Here is a 17,976-nt window from a genome sequence, read left to right as displayed (position 1 = left end):
CATTCCATTCACCTAGGGTATGATGTGTATGGGTGTCTGGTTTTTGTATTTAACAAATGACCTTAAGGATAACCTAATATATTATTCCCCAAAGCAAAAAGTCCCTTGTGTAGCAGATCCTAATTGTCATTTAATTATCTGTAAATTCTATTACTCTCTGATAATTAAGAAAGAAGAGGATGACAGGAATATTGGTAGCAAGATCAAAGGGGCATAACAACAACCAAGGGGAAAATTAGTGAATAAGTGAAAAGTTTCTAATTTCCAGCACAAGGTAAACAAAAGGGCAGAATAATGTCACATATTAGGTTACTCTGGGTATTTATGAAGGGCAGGAAATTTACATTTTTTTGATGGTAAAGAAATTTACTCATTGGAATAGGACCACCTTACAGTCTTCATGGTTATTTAAGATCATTTGATAATTTTTTAATTGAGGAAAATTGCAAAACCTTATTTCAGTGTGGAGGCAAGAATGACTGTTCTGCACTCTTTTTGCCTTGAACATAAGTTTTTCCCTGCTGGTTCCCTGGCCATCCAAACCAAATGCTACAGCCGCAGTATCACAATTTCAGCATCATGCATTCCTCCTAATCTGTAGAAGTCCCATGTACATATAGGGGATGGTTTTGGTTTCTTCGACATCAGTTTCAGCTCTAGCGGAGGAAACACCATAAGTTATTTCATAGGCATATCAGCAGCACATTTGTGTTTTTCATTCATTACTATCAGTTGATCAGACGGAGAATCTAAAGCCTGAAGTTTTTATCCTGCTGCTCCTTCTTCATTCATTGCTAAATATGATGCCAGGGTTTCCCTATGTCAACATGACATATTTTGCATAAATTTGAGTATTTCCTGCTTTGAGTATTTCCTAAACTACTCAAAGCTTTTACATTGGTCACCCATCAACCAGGCTATATGCACAATTCAGAAGTATGTGCAATTCTTCCAATGCAGCTGGGAACCCTAACAAACATTATGTGTAAGAAGCCTGGGGATAATTTTTTTCTTTTCCTTTTTGGTGTGAAGAGCAGAGTTTGTTCATTTCAGCTGCTTGGTAAGATCCTTTCATTTAGCCAGAGCCATGGCAGAATGCCATGCGCTTAGTTGCTGCAGTGCCAAAAGCCTTACAATAAATTACTTGGAGCACTGCTATCCAGGTGTGTTTGTGGTTAGGCTGGTGTGCAGCCACTGTGATCATTCCTGTCTTAAACATTCTGGTGACCAAGCTGCATAAGTTCTGGTACAAGGCTCCTTTTTGCAGTACCCAAGGCCCAGATTTGCTGTGACCATGACCATTATTATCTCACGATGGAGGTTTTGTGCAGGTTGAAAACAGTTAGTGAAAATCCAGCTCACAAAAATATTACTGTTAATTAACTGATGATGAATGGAAGTAATATTTAATTGCTGTACCTGCAGCCTGTTTAGGTAAGCATGTTGACAAAATTAGGTAATTGTGATTAACTGATCACTTAAATAATCGTCAACTGCTTTAATTATCAAATAATCATTAACGTAGTTATACAGACTCTAAAACATGCCATTTGCTAAAAGAACAACCCACTCAGATGAGTTATCGGGCCAAAATCGTACAACAAATATAAGCATTTTGCATTTAAGATGAAAACCCTTTTTTATCTGTAGATATGGTCTATCCAGGGCTGCACGGTGGCACAGTTGAGTTAGTAGTGCTGTTGCCATGCAGCAAGAAGGTCCTGGGTTCAACTCCCAGCCGAGGGTATTTCTGCATGGAGTTTGCATGTTCTTTGTGGGTACTCCGGCTTCCTTCCACAGTCCAAAGAAATGCCTGTTAGGTTAATTGCCCTTAGGTGTGTGCATGGTTGTTTGTGTGTTGCCCTGCGATGGACTGGTGACCCACTATGGAAGAAGTGGTACAGAAAGCTTAGCTTTAGTGTCACCTAAAAAACTCCTGTTAAGCACCTTTTGGTATCTGATTATTAATCGATGAATCAAAAAAATAGTCAACAGATTTACTGATTAGCAAAATAATCGTTAGTTGCACCCCTAGACTAAATTCAAACATTAAATTATTACCTGTTGCAAAGACTCGTGATTTTTGTTTTTTTATTTGTGAAAGGTTCTGTGTAAATAAACTGTTTACAGATTTTCCAACAACAGGTAATACACAGACTATGCATCAATTTAATGCAACCTTCTATAATGGAAATTAGACCATGTGTCATTGTAAAACTAAAAATAGTTCAGAACTTTGGGTCCATTGTCCTAGCTATAAGATATAGAATAAATAGAATAAATGTACAAATACACAGTCATTAGGTAGCTATTGTGTGACCAGTGGGCTTACTATATATTCATTCTTCCCTTGGCTCATGAAAAACAAGCAAGTGATCTTTCAGCCTACTGTGTGCCATTTTACCAGGCACTCTTGCATTAGTTTGTTGTGGAGTGCTTCTTTAGACAGTTGGTTAATCTGTCCATTTCCTTTAGTAGAATTTAACACCCCCAATACAAACACATTTGTGTTTCCTTTTTAGAAAAAGAATGGTGACTGCTTTTTATCTGATCACGCGTGATGTAATGTGACAGTTTGGTATGAATACATGTACGACCTACCATACCATTACACCACCTACTGAAAAGTGTCTTTAATCACATAACTTTTGTAAATTATACATGCCATGACTACTAGGGGAAGTTGACCCCTAATAAAACCGACGTAAATATGCTGCTGTTCTATAATAGTGTAAAATATTATGACCACTTATTCAAAAAATACATTGAGGGAAATGTACCTTTTCTTTCCTCCAAGTTTCTTCTGCGCATCTCGTTATTGTCTTTCCTAAGAGTCTGGTCCAATATGACTTGCTGGTTGACTCCCCCTAGTGTGCTGGTGGACTTCTGTTTTGTGGAGCATGTTTGCAACTTTTCTTAACCTGCTGTTGTTTTTTAGATATTTAAATCATTATTCCTTTGCTTATGTTTTGTTGCTTGTAGATTTTTGCTTCTCTCTATTTTTGTGATTGCTGCATTTTTCTTTTGAAGAATTTTCCTGTTGCATTTGTTTTTGTGTGTTTTGGAGTTTGCATCAGTTTTGCATTTGCAGTGTGTTTATGTGTTTGCAGCATGTTTGCACCTGTCGACAACCGTATAAAACAGAAAAGGAACCTACACAAGCTTTGTGCTGATGAAGACATTCAGTGAGATTTTAAGTTAGTGACACAGAATTATAGGGTGTACGCCAAAATTGCCACAAAAACAATCTTATTACCGCCACCCACTAGACTGGAGATGTAGAGCGGTTTTCTTCACAACCTCCATACATCTTTAGGCTGATTTCAATACATTTTCTGCAGCCTTTCAGAGCAGTGGAAACAGAAAGCACACAAATTACTTAAGATTCCTTTTTGCCTGGGTAAACAAATCTGTGAAAAAGGGGCTATACTTTGTTTACCAGATAAGCCAGGTTGCCACTCGTTGTTTGACATTTCGAAAAATTCATGCACATGAGCGGCACAACTTTTCCATGCCATGTATATTGCACAAAATCAACAGAACTGTGACTCAAATATTGTAGCAATGACACAATAATAAAATCACTTAATCTCACGCTATTCTACGGTTCCAGCTCTGATGAAGATTCACTCACATACTCGATACTTGAAATTGAAAGCGAAAATGATGGCTTGACCTATGTTTAAATAATTTGACTTATAATAACTAATTGGAGGCACTTATAGAACACTGAAATTTCTGAGCGAGCTAAACGTTTGACATACAAAATTCAAACAAGACGGTGACCTTGATGCAGAAGTAACGTACCCCAACCTGATGAATACCGTGAATTCCACACCCTTGATCCCATTACGAATGCTCTAAAAAAAAAAAACATACATGGAAACATAGGAAACAACAAAGCAAATATTAAATCCCTCTGTTTCCTTTAACACCCCAATAAAATCAGTATAAAATTTCTTATCATGGTTTACCCAAGTACAAGTCATGTTATAGCACACTTATGACAACAAAGGTAAGAAATCAAAACTAACTGGTTAGCGTTAAACAGGGTCCACTATTGTGTCTAAAATACAATATTTCTCCAAATATGAAAAAGAAACTGAAATATCCCAAATGCTGGACCAAGTTGACTGCCCAGTAGGTACAGTAATACATTTTTTATCTGTGTGTCTCTGTTGGTAACATACCTATGTGGTACTGCTCTAGGTGTATGTATTAAAAGCAGCTCAAGGTGTTGATTTCAGTTTGTTCTGAAAATAAGATGAAGTATCTTCAGTAAGCAGAACTTCAATCTGAATGGTTTGTGGACTTGTTCCTTGAATTGCACACAACTAGTCTGTTGTTATTCTCAGATAAAATTTCTTCTGAGGCAATTGGAACCTTAAGAGGACATAATATTTGACCCTTTGAATGCATTTATCCTACTGAATACTAGAGGGTGCATTTTTGTATTTAATTCCCAGCTTGAATAAATAACCCAAAATGTTACGTTTTGAAGAAGGAAAGTGTAAGTCAGGTTTTGTAGAACAAATGCTCCATACTGGAATCAGGGTCCTCAAAGTGATGCTTTTTATAGTATGTCTGCATCACTCAGAGTAGTATAGGCCAGCCAGAGGCCTATTAGTCGCAACAGGACAACTGCAGCACCAAACGCCAACAGCAAAGCTTTGGAAGGCAGTGACCGCAGAGCCCATTACAAAACCAGGCGCTCACTTGTCAGAAAACTTCAGATATAATCATATCTACCTGCATGACTCATTCCCAGCATGACAGAATACCTTTGTTTTTGTATGATATAAGCCCACCCAATGTGTTGTAGCTCTAATATCATAGCCATAAATCACAGAGGAGATTTGAGTCTTGTAGCTGCTGCTCCATTAGCTATTCATTGCATAAATCAACCACCAAACTGCTTGTTAAATAAATGATGACAGCTGTAATAAGTTTTTTCTCACATGTGGACGGCAGTGGTCTTATATGAGAATCAGCACAACAAAGTACCATCACACTGAGAAATACGAACAAAGTTGAAGAAACAGGACTTGTGTTGAAATATTAAAAGTCACATTTACAGCTGGTGAAAATTGCAAAAGTTTTTACTGAATGCTTGACCGAAAAGAAAAACTAGAGCTCTAGGCCTACTTAAGATGAAAGTTTCTAAAAATATAAACAGTGTATTCTATTCTGAGATGGCAGCAGAGGGAACATTTGCAAAAACACACATAAACATCCCAATCGGTCACTCTGAGCAAAAACGATTTCTCTCCTTAATCATGTGAGAAAGCAACACACCTGAGCTCACTACTGAAACACTGCATTAATACGATTGCAACACCTGTATTGATGTCAGCAGAAATGCACACATGCAGGTGCACAGAACAGGATCCACAAGCAGGCAAACCTTTGAAATGCAAGCACACAGGCTTAAACCCCCACCACTGTCAAAATGATATAAAATAAAATTCTAAAATAGGTCATCTTTAAAAGCTGCTTCAAAGAAGAGCTGAGCAGCCATTAAGCCAGAGTGAAGAGTCCACTAAGGTTCTCAGACTGCATGTACCGAGCGTTTCCTCTGTCTTAGCAGACCTGCCTGGGAAAGCAGTGGCAGTGACACCTTGGTCTAAAAGGTGCTCTAAATAAAGTGCATTAGAATGAACTAATGCTCATGAACCCATAAACCAGGGCTTCAAAACAGCCTCACTATTCTCTATCTGTTATTATCTCTGTGAGATGGTCCAAGACATAGATTTAATACAGAAGGAAAAACTTTTCACACCGACCAAAGTCATCAAGTTGAAATTACACAAGGACCATATAATGTGTTTTAAAATCTAAAAACACAATTAATAATTTTATTGTGATTGTTGATTTATTTTTGTTTTGTTTATTAGCGATAAACTAAAAACACAATATTGTAATGAAACAAGCAAAATAGTCTGATATTTGCAGCAAAGGGATCATCTTCATTTCTATGCAGTCAATACTTGGTCAGGGCTCCTTATGCATGAATTACTGCATTAATGTGGCGTGGCATGGAGGCTATTTGCCTGTGGCTCTGCTGAGGTGTAATGGAGGACTATGTTGCTTTGATAGCAACCTTCAGCTCATCTGCATTATTGGGTCTGGTGTCTTTCATCTTCCTCTTGACAATACTCTATAGATCCTCTATGGGGTCAACACCAGGAGATGACATGGAACCCACCTCACTGTGCAAAGTTCACACTCGACTTTAAGCACTGTGGATTATGTGCCTCTCCATTCTTCCTCCAGACTCTGGGACCTTTATTTACAATTTAAATGCAAACTTTGCTTTCATCTAAAAAGACGACTTTGGACCTGGGACCTTTATTAACAATTGAAATGCAAACTTTACTTTCATCTAAAAAGACAACTTTGGACCACTGAGCAACAGTACAGTTATTTATCTATTTTGTCCAAGTAAGACATCTAGCCAATGTGTAGATTTGTCTGTGTGTAGTGGCTCTTGACGCACTAACTCCAACCTAAATTCACTCCCTGTGAAGTTCCCCAGAACTGTTGCATGGATTTTGCTTGACAATCCTGTGGTCCTGTGGCTGTGGTTATCCCTGTGGCTGGTGCACCTTTTCCTACCACACTCTTTCCATCAACTCAACTTTCCGTGAATATGCTTGGATACAACACTTTGAGAACAACCAGCATCTTCAGTGGCTTACCCTCCTTGTGTCACTGACTGTCTTCTGGACATCTGTCAAGTCGTCAGTCTTCTCCATGACTTTGTAGGCCATAAAATGGCAATTACATAACATTTATACATTAAAATGCTTTTTTAATTTGGTGCTATGTGATATTCTAATATTCTGAGATCTGGGCTGTCATTTACACCTCAGCAGTGCCACAGGCTGATCGCCTCCATGCCACACCACATAAATGCATCAAAAGAAGGTATATAATGTATTTTTTCTATTTTTTGGACTAGACAGAAAACTTACTTTTTTTAGCCACAGCAACTGGATATGGGTTACTCTTTCTTTCATCTTGATGATAAAATTAGAATGAAAGCAAATAATGTGGTAAGTAAAAGACAATTTTTTTCTGTTGTATCTAACGATTTCCATTTTTAGAAGATGTTAATTTGTCTGCATCTTTTATGGAAAGCCCTTATCAGCAAAAATCTTACCCTAAAAAATGTTTAAACATGTTCACCTGCATCACCTGCCTGTCCTTATGTGCCGAATATGTGCCATTCTTGAATATTTTCCATGGGCTGCGCAAGATCACGCTAAGGGCCACAAATTAAAGACTTTGGACATCCCTGCATTGGTGATTCCAGTGTTAATACAGCAAATGCAAAGAGTTGATCATTTTACCTTTTATTTAAAGCCTTTGCAACTACCCACTGTGCAAAACCCACACCATTTAGAAAAAAGTCAGTAATCAAAAGAAAAAAAAATCTATTCAAACTGAATAAAACTTTGAAACTAAGAGATCTTCTAGCTTTTCTAAGCAACTGAAATGTAGATACATAAACATCTGACAAAATGCATCTTCTAGTTTGTTATTTTTCCTCATTTCCTCATTGCTGATGAGGAAATGAGGAAATGTTTTTGATTTTGAAGATTTTTTTCCAACTTTGTATTGCAGAAAACAAAAAAGGTCCTAAAAGCTGTACTTAACCATTTCATACAAAATGTACAGTACTTGCAGACACTGTATAAGAAATATAAAGGGAGTTTAAACGCATACAAACTGTGCAAGTACTTAACTGCTTTAATGTGAGGACGTCCTCTTTAGTTCTCTAGTATCAGCACTGTGGTGTAATTATGCTCCTAACTGAGTAGGCTGTTTTCTTCAATGGCTTTAAAAGGTTGTTAACTTTATGAGAATACCCAGAATCCTGGGAAATATTGGTTTAATGCAAAAATGCTTATTAGACATGAGAAGCACAGTGAAAGTATCCTGATAATAAAATAGAATACTTGCAGATCCTTCATTATCACAGAACTAAATAAACTGCAAAAACTTTTAAAAATCTGTTGAAATTTCAAAGATAATATTGTTGAGTTTTTTATATACCTCAGATTCACAATACATGTCATCTTAAGGGTTTTTAGGACAAATAGGTTAAATTTATATCCAATAAATAGAAATATTTAACCTAACCAATCCAATTCATACCAACACAATCTAATCATGTACACACATGATTGCCCAAGACAGCTAACATGAATGTCATTATCCTATTAATTCCATTGAAAAACAACATTTTGTCAAAAAAAAGGTCCTGGGTTCGACTCCTAGCTAGGGGTCTTTCTGCATGGCGTTTGCATGTTCTTCCTTGTGCATGCTTGGGTTCTCTCCGGGTACTCTGGCTTCATCCCACAGTCCAAACACATGACTGTTAATTCAACCCATCCAAATGTTGGTGCTTAACCAGGACCCACTATCAGGGCAATGGCCTGATCAGAGATTCCCATACCTTCTTCTCCCCAGGTACCTTTTCTAGCTCACCCCAACCTGTCTGTGAGATATAATCTCTTCAGACTCTCATTGGTCTTCCAAATGAGGTCCTCCTCCTGAGGACCTCATTTGACATGCATCCCTTTATCAAACCACCTCAGCAGGCTTATTTCAAAGCAGAATTCCAAGAATTATTCACAAAATCTCTTAAAAAACATGAGCTCGCTAGTCGGATCCAGTGATGTAAACTTAGTGACTTCGTCGCTCTATTTAGCAAGTATTCAGATGCCTGTAGTGACTTCTTATAAAAAAGTGAGAAAGAACACATCTAGTGACCTTTTCTGCCTCTTTTTTGAGGTACTGCTCATAATAAAGAAGCACTAATAGTCTATTAAGCTGGTTATTTACTAAAGCTATCCACTGGGGTAGCCAGCTTGCAGTACACTGCTTTACAGGCATGTCACCTATAGCTTACATTAACAAGAGACACGGGTGTCGCTTTATTAGTTTGCACACCATAATTTCCCTCAGTGAGTCACTATATTTTCTTTTTCTTGTTGGTGAGGGAAAGCATAAAATGTATTGATTTTAAAACTGCAACATTTGAAAACCTTGGTATATCTTTATACTTGGAACCAGCCCTAGATCCTAAGCAACAAAGCTTAGTATACAGTAATACTTTTAATTAGTATAAAAATTTGTGTTAAAGTACAATTTCTTTAATTTTTCTGTTCACACTATTTATTCACATTTGTGCTGCACATTTGAAGATTTTTACAAACATTTTTAAAAATGAAAGTTTTGTTTTTTATTTACAGTAAAACCTTTTTTGGTGCTCTTCTGTTTCAAATTGTCACTATTTCTAGATGAACCATCTACAGTAGGAATGATACTGTAGCATTTACAATGTTTTAGCTTTAGTTTAAAAAAAGCAAAAAACTACAAGTCCTTCGGGAGAAGGAACAGCCCTGTTCAGAAGATCACTCTTTTTGTTTTTACTGTTAAAGTTGTCATATCTACTAATAAAACATGTGCATTATGGAAACATTTGGGGTTACAGTACTTCCAATCATATATATATATATATATGTACGTTATATTCAATAAATTTGAATTTGCAATCCAACGAGGCTTATTTGAAAATAACCTTTAAGCAGATATTAATCATACTTTTTTATCTTTCTGTAACAAACATATTTTTTTATTTGTCTGATGTAATATTTTAATCGTCAATGTGGTGTTTTCATTGACTGAAAATCATCATAATTAACAGAAATATAGGCTTTAAATCAACAGTCTATAGCCTATATTCTACAGTCTATAGTCTATTAATCCATATAATGTGTTTTACTTGGTGAATGGAGTTACTGAAATAAATTAACTTTTCAATAATATTCTAATTTATTGAATTTGACTGTATAAGAGTATATTTTTGGGGTACTTGTTACAATGTTCACTTTGGCTTCATCTTTGTTAAATAAATAAGGACACGATGGAATCTGGGGGCAATGGGTTTGTACACTTGAGGTCAGTGTAGCGTGTAGTCAAAGCCTAACAGCATTTCAGTGGGACAATATGTCATTTGTCACTCATAGTAAATGGTAGTAAAAGTACCAAACTTTATCTGTTGGCTGTCACTTTTCAGTTTCTTTTGGAAGGTATTTGTTGCACCTGTATTGAACCTCCATTGGACTTAACAGATAATATTCCACTAAGATCTGAAATCTGCACAGCTTATTCACTACCATCTCTAAAATTAGAACTATGATCTATCAAGACTTCAAAGGAGTGACAAATTACCGAACACGTGACCCCCGTATGCACAGTTGAATTACTTCAAAACAGCATCTATGATAAGAATTACCATTGCCTTCTTTAAAAAAACAGTGTATATGGGCCAAATTTAAAAAAATATATATACATTTTTCCTTGAGTGCTATTTTTTGTTTTATTTATTCCTGCAGCCTTCCTGCAGCCCTGAAAACCTCTACTTCCTGTGCTATCGGACCTGAGAAAGTTCAACCCAGAAAAAAGGGACGCCTGGTCATTCAGTTGCTACGAAATTTTGATTGCAGGATCTTTCAACTCTGTTGTAGGAGGCCACGCAATTACTGGCACAATAACTTTGAGCAAATTACTGTTGAGGTCTTTTCCACTGAGACTGAAGTCAATTAGAAAACTTAAATCAAAACTTTTCTAACTGGAGCTTTGAACAATTTTGTGTTTAAATTCATTATTTGGATTTCTTTAGGTTAATTATTTGAACAAGCTGTTTAGCTGATAGGTATGGGCTTCAGTTGCAATATTTCTAACTCACTGCAGTGTTTCAGATTGCTTAATTTGTTTGAGGTCTTGAGATCACACTTAATTGAAACATGCAATGCTGACGTAAAGCAGTGGATGGCTTTTCTCCTGAGTCTCTGCTTGACTAAAGAGAGCGAGAGTGGAACAACTCAGGCTACCAGGAAAATTGCAACAAAGGCATTGATCCTCTGAACAATAGCTACATGACAGATCTGATGATGCCTGCAGAACTGTTTCCCTGCAGAGGAGAACAGAGAGTAAGAAACAGGCCTGGCCACCCAAACGGCTATCATATTTGAGCAAAACAGCTCAGAGAAGCAAGTCCAGACATCCAGAGATTATTTGTGAACCACTCAACTATTAAATGATTATGATTTGGCAATCATTAAAACAAAACATAACCCTGAGTGGGCTATGCATCACTACTGTCTGCAGTGACTCACCTCACAGTGTAAGCAGCAGATCTCTGAGACGTTTCAGAGTAAACCAACATCCACAGAGATTATCATCAAGAGCTCATGGATCACACTTCACACACACATGGCAAAAAACAAGTTTAGCACATGGCAGGTGGACGAGCTGAGGGGGCGACCAATAGGCAATAAACCAAAGGAATTTCACGTCTTTTAAAGAAAAAGCAGAGGTAGTCAGTGGGGAAACTAGGATGACAACCTACATAATATTAACAAGTGCTCTTTACGTGGAAACATTAGCAATTGAAGATGGAAGGGTCCAAATTTTTCACACAGTAAATTAACATTTTAATGGAAGTTTGAATAAGTTGTATCAATTATTTTACATTGTAAGTGAAGATGCACGAGTGGCATATTTACAGTAAGAGAGAATTATGAAGGTATACCAAGGTTTTAAAAAGTTACACTTTTAAAACCATTACAATTTTCAGCAAATTCCAGAAAGGGTTCTGGAATGACCAGAGTTTTCTGCTTGGAGCATAGAGTAATGCAATGCACCCCCCCCCCTTCTGCCACTTGTTGCTGCTCACTGCTGGTCAGCTGGCTGACAGAAGCCCACTACTATTTCCCCTTGTTTACAACATAGACAAATTTGAATGTTTAGAATAATTAAGGACAAGGAAAAACACAGACAATCGTTACATGAAAAATTAAAGGAGCTCCATTTATCAGTCTTATAAAGTTGTAGAACTAGTCGGTGAGCTACGAGTGACATGCTTGCTAAGCCGACAGCAGGCTAGCTACTGAGGTAATAGCCAAACTAATGAACGAACTAATATCAGCTTGTTATACTTGCACTACTTTATAAGGCCTAATTTAAACCTCCCCGACTGTTCTACAGTCCAGTTGACTTCAAAGCTGGTGTGATGTAGATTATGTCATCTATATCTACCCAATGGGGTTCACCAGGACTGTCCAAATTCAGCCCAGATTTTTGTGAACATGGTGACTGAATGTGCACAGTGACAGTGATATTCCCATTTAAACGGAGGCACCAAATACACAGCACACACACACACAAAAAAAAGAAAGCACCGTGAGCCAGATCAGGAAAGGAAGAGAAGACAAAAAGTAAATGTTTTTAAAAATATGGTGTGGGGAGATCTGTTTGTATGTGATAATACCACGATACGTTAGTATTTGTGCTCAAGATCATAGTATGAGAATCTCAGGCATTAATCTGCAGACATTCTGATATGACTTGAAGTCCCCAAACTATGAAAAACATAAATGTTTGTCAAGCAAACCTACATCAACAAGGGGGGATGTAGCAATACAACTGTAGAGGCAGAGGCTGCTGGACATTGAGGCTGGCTTTAAAACTGTTCCATAAACTGCAGCATGTTGCAGACAGATCACACTTGACAACTGCAGACTTCCACGTATTTTTTGCGTCTAAATAGGTTGAGCCACATTAAAGATGGCAATAATTATTTTTGCTGACAGAGCACAGAAACCCCTAACTGCTGCAGCCAACACTCTTGTTACTTTAGGACATTTCTTTCCACCTTTTGCTTTATGTAATCTGCTGCACATATGTGAATACTGACAGCAGTATGGTACGAACATGAATTTCCAAGATGCATCAGATGGCATGATGTGTCCCGTAGGTGCAACATGGAGCTATGTTTGGCCCAGCACTGCACTGATGGGAGCTCAGCAGCAGGAGTAGTGCAGACCGGTGATTAAACTAAACACATTTACGAGTTTGGTGCTACAGCGCTGCCAGCGCGCACACCTCAGTTATAGTGATGCAGACTGCGGTGCATTTATTACCAGACGAAGGCACACACATCACCATGCATGCAGAGGGTACACGGTGGAAAATGGACGCCAGCATCAAGTCACAGAGCACACAGAGAGACAAATCACACGTTAGGACGCGGATTTAGTTAAATCATCCACCGCAGAAAGTGGCTGGACAATTAAACATAACAGCATTTAATTAGAGCGATGGCAGAAGTCTAATGATTACTATCATTATTTGTCTCTGCAGATCCCACACTGTAGCACTATTAATAGGTAAGTGAAGCAGATTAATGTTGCATGTAAATTACACTGGATGAACTGGTGATCCGTAACACAGCAAAGTCAAAACAACGCTGCCACAGTGGGTTATTAAAAGAAGCGTGCAGATGTCTTACCTTCAGTTCCTTTAAAAAGAAAAAAATTCACAGCATCGTTGAACTCCTCAGAAGATGGGAACTGAGGGGGTAAAGAAGAAGATGAGGGGGGTGGACTGTGGAGAAGATAAATAATCGAGGCAAAAAATATATATATTTATATATTTTTTTAAAGGATTGTAGCAAGAAATGATGGAAACAAGAAGCACCCAAGGGAGATTTGCAGCAATTTTAACTAGACTCTGATGGGAAAGGGTTGAACATGCATTACAAAAAAAAAAAAGGCTAATACAGGACACGTCACTGAGCACGGATTTGTCTGCCGTGGATGTGGCCGCTGCTGGTGTGTGTACTCGGGGAGAATGCGTCTCCCCCGCCCTGCCGGTTGGTTGGATTTGCGCTCTCCTACCTCCCTGACTGCGCTGAAGTCAGCTTCCGATTTGGACCTTGACTAAAGGGTTATTCTGCTGCATTTTACCACTTTGGACTAACTTTTATCATAACAGTCAAATCTACACAGAATTATTTGGTACTCGTTGCATAAAATATTTATGTGCACCCCCCCCCCCCATATATTTTAATACTTTTCATTGGCTTTAAACAACCTCAGAAGAGGTTCAGCTTAAAAAGTGTGTAGCCATAAAGCTCAAACTTAGACAAAGTTGTTCTGCACTAAAGACAGATAGTAATCATAATATGTTATTTATGAAATCTTGATTTAATTCATGGATGAACAAGCACTGTTTACTCATGTCCTCTGCATTATGGGGGTTCAAAAAGGTTGGGATTGCAGGGGTATTTTGTATTATATTTTTAAAATATATTTTTAATCAAAGTCACCCTGGCTGAAGGGTTTTTTGTAATAATAAACGCACTTTGAAGTCCTTATTCCCACTTTAAAAAGGTGAAAATGGTTTAGTTTACGCACACACCTAGTTAATTCAACTGCAATAAATAATACAGTGATTGGATAACCAGAGGAGCAAGAGGAGGCTCGAAAAAGTAATGCAAGTAATGTATTTCTATTTGAGAACAGAGGTGAGCAGCTCAGCGCACAGATTGAGTTAATATCAACATCAGTAGGTGGTACGTTAGGGCTCTGTGTTAAGCCTGAGCATACCGGTACCAGTATGGGCCATGTGTGGTGTGTTTGATTTCTTTTAAAAAAATCTAAAACCCTTAAGGCTTAACAGGTTAATTACTATAATAAGTAAATTAGCATCAAAGTTATTACCACTAGTCATTTAACACTGCGATATCACAGAACCTGCTGTAACTTTTCATTGGGATTTAAGCCCTCTTCAGGGATGGATCAGCATGTATTTGGTATTACTGGATTGCTTCTAATCGACAAATACAAGACGGATCTATGTGTTCTTTTTGAGCAGCCATGATTTCGGCATTCCCTTGGATGGCATTTTTGCCCAGTCTCTTTCTTGCTGTTGGTTAACAAGGTTAGCCATGTGGTAAATCACAAATAATTCATGATTACCTTTTTCGACATTAAGCCAGGTTGGTTTGGACAGCTTTTACCCCTTCAAATAAATGAATTCATCATTTGAAATCTACATTTTGTATTTACTCAGGATATTGTTTCTTGATCTAAAACATTTAAGGATGACACAAAAGCAAAAACAGAGGAAATCTGCAAGGGACAGATATTGCTGCACTGTATCTATTTCTGAATTTAGTTAACTTTTGAAGGTTATTCTAATTTATGACGATTTTGTAATTTACATATTAATTGTGCTGTCCTGGCAGTATAGTTTTAAGTTAGACTTAAATTGGAAAAAAAAAATTTAAAATTGTTGTGTTTTGAGTTTTCAAGAATTGAATAAATGTTTTTACAAAAGTATTTCATCGAACATACGTATGAGTAGGTCAGTAAAATAACTCAGTTTGGGACGTTGCATCAGACGTTAAATGCAGCGGAATAACCCTTTAATAAAGTTGAGCATCTGCGAATCGCACGCCAACTTCTGGTTGTGTCTTGCTGCCTAGCTGCTCTTCTATTTATCTCATCCACGTCGCGCCAGACGCACTCAGTCAAAAATATACAAAATAAAACAAAGTAAAATTAAAAAATACCACTCATAATTGACAAGTACTGTGCGGTCTGAAACAGGATAGTAACTCCAACAGTCTGTTGGGATCACTACGCGGGTTTAAACCCCCCATTTTCCTCTTCTCAGTCATTCTAAGGGAACTATGGTCTGGATGTGCTTACTGGAGCGTGTGCCGTGCGCGCAGGGCTTTGTAAGTACCCTGTTAGACCAGGTTCAGCGTGTGTGTGTGTGTGTGTTTGATTGTAATATTTTGTTACTGGAACGCCGCTGCGGGACACTTGTCCTGCGTGGAAACGATGCTGATCATAGTTGATCTGAGAGATCGAGCAAGAGCGCAGCCCTGCAGAGAGAAGTTAAATCATGACAGCACACATCCACAGGTTAAGATGTGAGAGTGAGTTAGAGGGATAAATTCATATTATTAATTATGACTTACCATTATTGCCACTAAATGAGATTACCATTGATGTATCATGTTTTTTATGATTTCTTATAGACTGGATTAATTCATCAGTATCTTTAAAAAAAAAACAGTGGCAAGGCAGTTGGTTATGACCTTCAACTGCCATAAAATGGCTTTACTACCCAGTTCACCCCCCTCTTAAACACACACACATACAGAAAAGAGGGGAGAGGCCGAGTTGATGGAGCTAATCCAGAGTGACAGGTCTTTCATGCAGTAATGGCGAGGGTGAAAAGAGAGATCCACTCAACCCACACACATAGAGTACACATTCACATAGATAAACAAAAGAAAAGGACAGATGCAGACCCATAGACAGAAAGTTGTGTCATCACAGACAGTGTATCAGGAACAAGCCTGGGTTTAGTCTCAGCTGTTGACACAATCACTCAGATAATGTTGAAGTTCTGTAGAGCACACATTTTTTATTGACCTGTGGATGCTTGATGTGTTTGACTTTAAGCCCCTAACACACACAAATGTCCACACCATGCATGCTTTTGATTTTCATTTAGAGTTGCATAATAGTTCAAATGGATTTTGTAGAAGTTTTGTATTATTACAACAGAATCTTCTACCTTCATCACTCCCCAAAAGCAGAAAAGTGAGAAATCCTATTTTTTGCTTTGAAAATCTCTATGGATTTTATTTTTTTTATTTCAGGGTTACTATTAGGATAAAAGACAAATAACCCTTACACAAATGCAAAGTGGCAAATGCACAGTCAGACTCGTGCACTCATGCACAACTCTGATCAATTGTTGGCTCCAGGCTGTGGTGGCTTGGCGTGACTGAAGAGAGAGGCTGGTAAACACCCTGTGGTTCACTGCAGTGCACCACTTACAGAGATTCCCTTTATTAAAGGGGGAACCCAGAAAATAACTGTGCGTCTGCATGTTTTTACCTAACACTGTTAAAATAAAACTCATCCTTGTTTTAAATTCTGATAAAACTGGAGATATACAGATTGTAGACAGTTCTAGTCAGTGGTTCACACTTTAAAAAGACACATTATCATCTTTGTCTGACATTAAATCAGACTGAACCTTTCCAGTTTTCGGTCAATCAGGATTACCAGGTATTTCTATTTGCTAAATGGCAAAAAAAAAAATGACCCGAGATAATCTATTGGAGAAGATATTTTACTTTTCTCCAATCTAGAAATTTGCATACATTTCTTACTATTTGTTGGCATTTACGTTACACTGTATGTCTTGGGTCAAACATTTTGAGTATCCTACTTCAAGTTTCTTACGATAGTTTACTGAAATTGGGGCCAATTCTCCTGACAGAACTTGTGTAATTGATTCAGGTTTGCTCCTCCACATCTTTTCATATCTACATACAAATTTTCTAAGGGACTGAGCTCCAAAACATTGACTTTGTTGTCCTTTCCATTTTTTTCTCCAAATGTAACAATGGTCATCTTAGCCAGACTCTTTTATATTAGTTTCATCAGATCACAGGGCATGTCTACAAAAATTAAGGTCTTTGTCCCTCATTTCATTTACACTTAGTACAAGGATGGCTTTTTTATGTTGCTTTTGGAGAAATGGCTTCTTTCTTGCTGAGTGGCCTTTCAGCTCATGTTGTTACAGGTTTAACCGTTAAGAACGACTGTTTCTTTACAACTTCAGACAGCATCTTCACAAAGTCTTTTGCTTTTTGTACCGGCACACACATTCCACACCAAAACATGTTCATTTCTCTGACACAGAATCTATCTTCTTTATGACTAGTATGATTTCAGCGGCGTTTATATTATTTGAACAGCTGATTGTGGTCCCTTCATGTATCTGTTCCCAAGCCAGTTCTCCATAATCATGGATAGAAGCACCTGCTCCAAAAAAACAAAACCTTCAAACTTGACTTGCTGACATGCATAGTGCATAGTGATGGCAGCATGATGCTGTGAGACTGAAAGCTGAAGGCAAACATGATGCTGCTAAAACAACCCTCCTGTAGCCTGACATCAACACAATTGTCTTTACCAAGACCCCAACTCTACTCATGCCGCCAAGAAGAGTGGTCAAATATCCAGCTGAAATATGGCACTTAGTGTTAATTATGAAATTATGATTGTCACTGCTTACACAGAGTTGTGA

General features: G+C 37.8%; 1 protein-coding gene across 3 annotated transcripts in view; it reads right to left on the bottom strand.

Annotated features, from left to right (window-relative positions):
• The window catches only part of cacng8b (calcium channel, voltage-dependent, gamma subunit 8b), a 42,602-nt gene extending 28,919 nt beyond the window's left edge, over positions 1 to 13,683 (bottom strand). For 2 of the 3 annotated variants that reach the window (XM_047361865.1, XM_047361867.1), the window contains exon 1: positions 13,364 to 13,683. The gene's annotated coding sequence lies outside the window, so the exon portion shown is untranslated. Of the gene's footprint in view, positions 1 to 3,807; positions 3,861 to 13,363 lie in introns of all 3 variants that reach the window. The other variant, XM_047361866.1, reaches the window with a different exon arrangement.
• Between the last annotated feature and the right edge of the window lie 4,293 nt (positions 13,684 to 17,976).

Source organism: Girardinichthys multiradiatus, chromosome 3 (assembly GCF_021462225.1).
Source record: "Girardinichthys multiradiatus isolate DD_20200921_A chromosome 3, DD_fGirMul_XY1, whole genome shotgun sequence".
In the NCBI taxonomy this organism is placed as follows: domain Eukaryota; kingdom Metazoa; phylum Chordata; class Actinopteri; order Cyprinodontiformes; family Goodeidae; genus Girardinichthys; species Girardinichthys multiradiatus.
Note: the sequence above shows the minus strand (reverse complement) of the source record. Positions and strands in the feature narration are given on the sequence as shown.